The sequence below is a fragment of the Brachyistius frenatus genome, unplaced genomic scaffold (assembly GCF_029030835.1).
Source record: "Brachyistius frenatus isolate BFR_SWC_R1_liver_20210118 unplaced genomic scaffold, ASM2903083v1 Contig_34, whole genome shotgun sequence".
Lineage (NCBI taxonomy): Eukaryota > Metazoa > Chordata > Actinopteri > Embiotocidae > Brachyistius > Brachyistius frenatus.
This window is the reverse complement of record NW_027210633.1, coordinates 2,526,628-2,535,055: the sequence shown is the minus strand read 5'-3', so window position 1 is coordinate 2,535,055 and position 8,428 is coordinate 2,526,628.

Below are 8,428 nucleotides of genomic sequence, written 5' to 3'. Positions count from 1 at the left end.
CTTACAAGTAGACTTTAACCAGATCTGTGTATTTGATACTTACTGTAGCTTCTGAACTGCAGCTCTGGTGGTCAGCCAAGTGTATTTTCAGTGTTTAGCCACACAACAGAGAGGTAGTTTTCTGCTGTGTGGCTCATTCAAGTTAAAGATTGTTGCCAAATCACGCTCGAGTGTTTAAATCCTGACAAGACTGATCATTTTCTGTCCCTCTGATGATTTTGTGGGTTAGCGCGTTCTCTGATATCAACATCTACGCAGGCCTACTGTCATTTTTTCATTCAGGAGGTCCACATTTTTTTTCAAGCTAAAGGCTCTTCTGTTACTCCCATCATTATGTGTGCAGTAATTGGTCTAGTTCTACTTTACTGTAGGTCTCAGCATCCTATCTGTAAGTCTAATGGTGGACTTTACAGTCCCTGCATACTCCCGCAAATCAAGAATATTACTTCTTTATGAAAATACAAAGGGAGCAACTTTGATTTATTGTCTTTTAAGTTCCTTGTTGTCAGTCAACGGGTCACTTTAGTCTGTTGAAAGGTGCCTCTACACAGCTCAAACAGGTTGTTTTTTATCTGGCCCGCAGGTTTGCTGGGAACTAATACCTGCACACAATGAGCAGAGACAGAGCAGAGCAGGAGCGGTTCCAGAATTACAATTTGCTACAGGATTGCTAAATTAGACTCGGGTCTGAATGTGAAATGAAGTAATCAGTAAGGCTGTGTGAGACGCTGACTCAATACCATCTTTGCTAAACGACCTGTTCACAGTTTAGGTGTGAAAGGAATAAATTTGATGTCATTCAGCTTGTTTTTTTAGCCAAATGTTAAAGCAGCAGTTTGACATTTAAAATTTTACATTCATGTTGGTCCATTAAATATGAAACTAAAGCTTAGTTTAGCATAAGTACTGGAAGCAGGTTGGAAGGACTATCGTGGTTCTGTCTGTAGGTTAAAAAAAAATCTGCCCATCAGCACCTTAAAAGCAAACTAATTAGCACGTCATATCTTATTTGTTTTATCTATGCAAAAACTGTAGGACATGTTTTTACAGGGTCTTACGAGGTAGGGCTATTTCTTGACCAGAAGCAGTGACCACAGGAATCTTGTCATAGTGACAAGACTCAAGCCAGAAATAGTTGTGCAACTAACTCCTCGTGATCTTTTTGGGTAACTCTCTGTGAGAAGCAAATTAGTACATTTCCCAAAATGTTGAACTACTCCCTTAATATCGTCCAGCAGCACTCGGTGGACTAGTGTCCTTTCCTTGTGTGCCTTCATGTTTTGAAATGAGGAGATATGCATTGTTATGGCATTGTAATCGCAGTATTTTCCAATATTTTCCTCCTTTTTTGACCGAGGTTATACATCAGTGTATTTTTCACGCCTTGGCGGGGCAAGGTACTCACACTGTGTCCTCTATTGGACAGATGGGTGCATTACAGGCTTTGATGTGATTCCTGGCTGAAATAACTGACGATTTTACATACATTTTATGTATTTTACTGGCACTGTATAGAAAAGTGAAATTCTGGGTCTGAAAAATTAGGAAGTGCCATAAAGTGCAGTACCACTGAGGGCTGCTAAGGGTTGACTCCAAAAATCCTCTGGCTCCATTTATTTCCATGAAATTTCTCTCATGAAATACTAAGTCAATACATTTTTACCACAAGTTAATATGGTATGATTCACTGAAGTCATTACATTACATTACATTTCATTTAGCTGACGCTTTTATCCAAAGCGACTTACAATAAGTGCATTTCAACCATGAGGGTACAAAACCCAGAACAACAGGAATCAAGAAAATACAATTTCTTCAAGAAAGCCAAACTGCAAAGTGCTATCAGTAAGTGCCATTTTAAGTGCTACTAAAGTTCTACTGTTCAAGGTAAAGTCACTCCTTGTTATTAGTTTTCTGGCACCCCCATCTGAAAATAATTAGATATTAGACCTCAAAACCACCTGTCTGTCTGATTGACAGGCCTGTGGTGCAGTCAGGTTTCCGCTATGGGTATTTCGCGGTGGGCGAGGCATATTTGTCCTCAGGTTTCCTATCAGATGGAGTCAGATTCACCACTCGCTCGCCACCCGCCAGCTCGTCCAAATATAGTTACTCCTGGCTCTAAACTGCTCCAAACTAGCAAGATGGCAATGCCTGAAAAGCCAAACTCGAGGCTTCATAGCAGAAATTTACAAACCTATGGGTGACATCACGGCTGGTTGCCTCTTGGTTATTGGTTTAATTAAGATTCCAGTAAAGCTCTACATGCTTTACTGCATAAGTAAGAGAGAGAGTCAATAGAGGCCAGCAGCACTGGCCCCAGACATGGGCAATGGTGTCCAATGTCTTTTACGTTCCTGTCTTAGTTGTGTCACAGCTGCGATCAGTAACTCGTGTCAGTTTGCTGATAGTTTAAAAAGCAGTCAACATGTGTTTTTTTTTACACCTGAAACTCGGTGACATCATAGTCTTCTCTGCAGTATCCTGCTCACTAATTTCCAGTCACATCAGCAGCTTCCCAGCAACCCTCAGCCAGCGTCTTGGCGTAGAAATCTTCTACAGAATCTGTGCCACCAACTGTTTGATCCCCAGTGCTGCTGTGTACTATTATGAACATCTTCCTGTCTATTTTCCTTTATGTTCAGCGTCCATGACTCTTTCTACCCATCTATCAGTTTGATTCTGTGTGAACAAGCATATTAAGAGAGAAGTAGAACGCCTTCTGTCATTTTGTGGCAACTCTGAGCTCTACACGAGCAAAAAAATGCGGAGATGTGGATTGTCCTCTGACAGAAGTGGCCAGCTCATCAGCCTCTGGAAACAAGTGACTCAGATGACTAATTTCCCTGCCATACACATGCTCGAGAACCCTTCACTAACTCTGATGAAAAAAAGAAAAGAAAAAAAAAAATTCATGCAGCAGAGGAAGCGATTTTCTAACTCAAACCATTTTACAAGCCGGGAAGGAGCATCCGCACATTATTTCCCGGGTTGTTGCTCCGGTGTGGTCCCCTCTGCTGCGTGGGTGTTTTGGCTGTCAGGTGCCTTATTGATGAAGTAGCTGCATAAAACCGGGGCGGGCATAGGGAGTGGAAAAAAACGCCATCAATCTTGCACAGCCCAGACAACCATCTGTTCCCAAAAACACCAGCTCCCCCTCAACAGCTTGTCCCCAAAAACGCTCTCTGTCCCGCCTCTGCAGCTGGAGATGGACGGTGCACTGCTGTGCCTGACACTGTCACAATAACTGAAGGATGTGCAGCGGTGGTCGCTCTACCATCGCACACTGCCTGCCTGTCATGTATGTGAGGCCCCATCATGTCATGCATGTCAGCGTGCGCTGCTCTTCTCTTTTCGAGACAAAATTTATGATTTTTTTTATCGCCTGGTTGGATTTTATTTTATGAAAGCAGGGGATATCTGTTTAGTACTTCACTCAAGCAGCTATGAATCATATTGCAGGTATTGCTAAGGTGTTTGCGAGAGTTAAATCATCTACAAAAAACCTCAGCATGTACACTGCTCTCCTCTCTCTGTGGCTCCTGCCTGCGACTATAAAGCTGTTATCTTTCCCCTGTTGGTGGGGCGCGAGCCGAGGGAGGGCGTCATGATCTCCCCCGTAGGCTCATGCAGCTCTCACTGACTGGAACTGAGTGGCACCCTTCTGTCATTTTTTTTGGTGATATTTCTTTTTATCTATGTGAGTTTGTATTTCATGTGCTCCAATTCGGAGGCAGCTAACGTGATTTCATAGCTAAGCGTTTTTAGCCTTTTTTCCCCTTAAATATTCATACCTGATCATGCGCATGCATTTGCATTTGCTTCCCACGCCTTGATCCATCCTCTGCAATGCTTGTTTATTCATCCTAACATAAGTAGCTCGCTGTCAAAGATTTCATATAGGAGCCTGAGCTGCTGAGTTCCTCTGAAAGGTGCTCATAACTTATTCACATGTCACTGTTAGCTTCATACAGTGTGTGTCATCAGATATGTCTAGCAGATATATTATGCAATCTCACATTCTGGTATTTGATATACTTCTTCTTAAAAAGGGATGATTTATGATTATAGATAGTCTGATGGCCCGGAGTCAGTACGACATCGATTTGGGTCATTAAATTGATGGAAGAGTTCCTTTTTTTAATGATCTCTTAGTCAGCAATAACCCAGTTCCTTTTGTGCTCTACCACAGTGCGACAAACAACACTCTGCTCTCTGTTGTGTGTGTTTGTGTATGTGTGTGTGGGTTTTGGCTGCCATCTCAGAGGTAATTTAGTATCTGACAATTTAATCTATTAACAAGGGGGCAACAATGCAAAACTGCAAAGAGCAAGTCCGTTTCTTTGATCATGCAACTGACAGTTTCCTCTTTCAACAAGCATCAAACAAGCTTTGTACTCTCTTGGCTGCAGCTTCTGAGTGAAAAAGACTGAAGAGGCTCATCTTTCAAGAGACAGTCACTGCAAACACACAGAACAGCAGCTGGCATGTATACAGTATGTTGGCAGAGCAGGTAGCTCACAGACTTTTATCAGACTCCACTAATGTGTTAGATAGACAGATTAATGAGGACCAACCAACTGGAGTGATTTCACACCAACACTGTTAATTAAACGCAATTTCGATTAACCTCTTAATCAACAGTTCTCATACCCTGGAACTATTTTACTTCCATAGCAGTCTGCCTTCAGGACAATAGAACAAATGCACATGAAGGACTGAATGTATAAATTCATAACAGCTTTTGCTTTCTTCTGTCATTTTCTGAAATTGTCTTGAACCCTGCTGACACAACCACCAGTGGAGAAAATACTCAAAGCTTTTACTCGTGTAAAAGTAAAAATGTACGAATAAAAAAAAGTACTCCAATGCAAGTTAAAGTCCTGCATCTGAGATCCTACTTAAGTACAAATACATAAGTAGTATTATTACAACAACATGTACTTAATGCATCAACGTAAAAGTACTTGTTCTACAGAAATAAAGGTTATAAATTAAAAGCTAAAGACGGTCTTGGTTAGTAGTTCTGACTATTTTAGTACAAAGTTCTGCTACATAAATCTGTATTTATTTTTTGAAATCATGTCATTATCTATGCTTTTATTGTGAAATATAGGATCATTTGACAGTTATTTAAGTAAGAACATCTAAGAAGTAACTTCTGAACAGACAGTCTCTTTTTGTAAAATCCAAAATAAAAGGTTATTTAATTTCTCCTAATATAATGTATTTTATGAACATGTCGTTTTTTTTAATGTAAAATCATAATATGAGGTGTAACTTGTATATGTGGCTACTAGCTGAATAGTTTGGTGTAAACAGAACAATATTACTGAATATAGTACAGTAGAGGTATAAAGTCGCGTAAACTAGAACTTACTTTTCTTCTTAATGTATGTTGATATTGCACTTTGATTTTTTTTTGCAGCAGCAGTCACAGCACAGGCAGACACCTGCACCACATGATTAATCATATAAGCCTGAGGAAAAGTTGATAACTTTATAAGCCTTGTATGTTACTGTTGAAGCAGCGTTACCAGTAGAGAGGAGATTAATTAAGAAGATTAGGCTGAATGTTTGACTGCAATTTCATCGAACTGTCCCAGATTAAATGACAAAGCAGATAATTGCAACCCTCACATGCTGTACTGTAATGAGCGGTGCTTCACTCTGGTCTGCAGTGCATTATATTTTATTCCAAATATGAAATAACATGTCAACATGCCCCAGCAACATCTTCACTGGTGCACTTTGCTGGAGTGTTTTCCGTATCTATCTGTGGTTTAAGCTTTGACTGTGAGTGAGTGAAAATGCCACTAGCCAGCCTGCCCTTTCCAGTGTGTGAGAGTAAAGTGATCACAGTGATAGTGACTTCCACCATGATAAAACTGGGTCAATGTAACCCCCACCCCCTCCACCACAGGCAAGGCTGAAAAAGGAAAAAAAAAAAGATGAGGATACCATCACCAGACTCTTTGCGTGGATATAAGCATGGGGACACTGGAGCGTGGTGTGCTCTCTCTATGGGTCGGTAACTGTGTTGTGTTGGGACTGAAGGCTTCCCTGGATTGTTTTGACGTGTTCCTTTCTCCCCCTGTAGTCTGTGGTTTACAGTGTCACCTCTCCCCCTCCTGCCCCCGCTCTTCCTCCTCCATGTATTTTATCTCTACCCACTTTTGTTTCTGTCAGCCAGTGTTGTCCTGAGTATCTCTTCCTTCAAGTACACATTTGAACTTGTTGGTCCCCCGCTCCCCGAGAGATTCTGCAGAAGTCCGGCTTCAAGGGCGTAAGCTTAGAAATAAAAATCCACCCTAATTAACACTGTTTAATTCAGCTGTATGTCATGTGCCCTCCTGTTGTTTGGTGGTGTTTTATTAAAATGAATAAATGTCAAAATTCTAAATTACATTTCTGCTTCTTAATGCAATGAAGGCGGATACAACAGAGAATATATAATGTTTCCACTGGAGCCATTTTCTTTGGTTCAAAGTAGTTCAAATAAAAAAGATTCACTGTGAGGTCAGTGAACATAATAGTTTAAAGTTAAACATTTAACTTAATGTGTGCCTTCTGGGCAAATAAAATGGAGAATGTCTGTTTGGCCTCATATCACTATAAGAACTTTTTTTTTTAATGTAAACTGTTTAATTAAACCTGAGAGATTACAGCCGTTCACAGCAGTGCTTCAAGCTAAATGCTAACAACAATTTTCACAATTACAATGCCAGTGCACTGATTTTATGCGAGTATGTTTATCATGTTCATGGTGATAAACTGATGGGCCTGACGAGAGTGTCAGTTTTGCAAATTTTTGGTCATAAATCTAAATATTGGATAAAAGTTTGAGTCGAATGAGTCAATAGATAAAAAGTTACAATTAACCCTTTTGGGTTTATTAAATTTTTTACAAAATGTCATGGCCATCTATTTATTTATTTATTGTTGGGATATTTCAGTCTGGACTAAGACGGTGGACTAATGGACTGACAGGTGACATATCTCATACACTCATATAGCCATGCAGCTCCAGAGGCAAAACTAAAGCACTTCATCAACCAAACAACTCGTGGGGGCACTGAACATCACAGGCTGTTTGTATTTAACAGTGTGTATCACACGGTGGATTTTCACCTTAAAACTAATAATATTTCATCTTAAGAGCAGCCCGATAATAATTGTACCGTGAGAATAGGAAAAATTTTAAGTCTAAAGTTCCGTAACTGTAGAAAAGTGTTATTACTAACATTAATCATAAAATCAATTTAATGACACAAAGTGTACTTTATTACAAAGTGCATATTTATAAGCTACACCCAGTTAATCTCTTTTTGCTGTGTCATGATGTGAAAGCTCTCTCTCTCCATCCGAGTCGTACTCTTGTGTATGTGGTGACCTTCTGTTTATACTGCGGCCTGGACGAATGCTTCTTTATAATTGTCCCAAAGGATGTGGTTAATTTAGTTTATATCCGAGGCAGGATGAACAGGCTAGATGGCCGTGAGCAGGAATTGTTTCATTTCAGATAATCACATAGCTCGCCAGCATTAAACAGTCTTCAAAGAGAAGAATCCCACTGACCCATTAGCCAACTGTGAGTCACTGTGTTGTCTTTCTGTGACAATGCAGTGCAAAGGCCGCGATGCCAAAAGATTTTTCAGCCTAGGTTTGACAAGTTAATGAAAAATAAGCTGACGTCATCACACAGGCGTTCATGTACATGTGAATGTAGTTCAGCATCTAAAATAAGAAATCGTGGCTTTGGCATTATTATTACACACTCCATCTATGTTTCGCAATTTATTTATCTATTTTCACTATCAGCCATAACTTGGCTCGGCTCATTATTTCACGCGAATGCGTTTTGTTACGAATGAGGACTCCTCAGAGGGATGAAGATTGTTGAGGCTCATTTGATGCAGCTTTTGTGACTGAGCTTTTAAGAAGCCTCACCGCCATCAGGATTAGCTGGGATTATTTGCGGCTAACAGCAAAGAGGTACACACTCGTACCTTCGAGTTCTGATTTCATGGTCTAATGGCACTGGTATTACTGGCAAATTCCTCTAAATACAGATGAGCATTGACTCTGTGTCCAGTGGCTGTGGTATAAACAGGCACAGACTGGGAGGGGCATGTTTCAATGGATTCAGCAAACGTAATCACGAGTGTGTTATCCATCCACATCAAACATGCACCTCAGTGGGTATTTTCTTTACAGAACTTCTCCTTCATTTGCAGCAAATGGGAAGGAGTCAAAGGTCAAAACTGAGATATAATATCATCAGTTGTTGGTTTTGTTTTTGATCTTGATATGTTTTGTTATGCAAAAGGAACCTTAGAGGTGACTTACAAAAATATGCAAAACATAAAACTCGATTGTTGTTGTGAACACGTGTTGTCCTTATTGAGGATATTGGAGTTTTACTTTA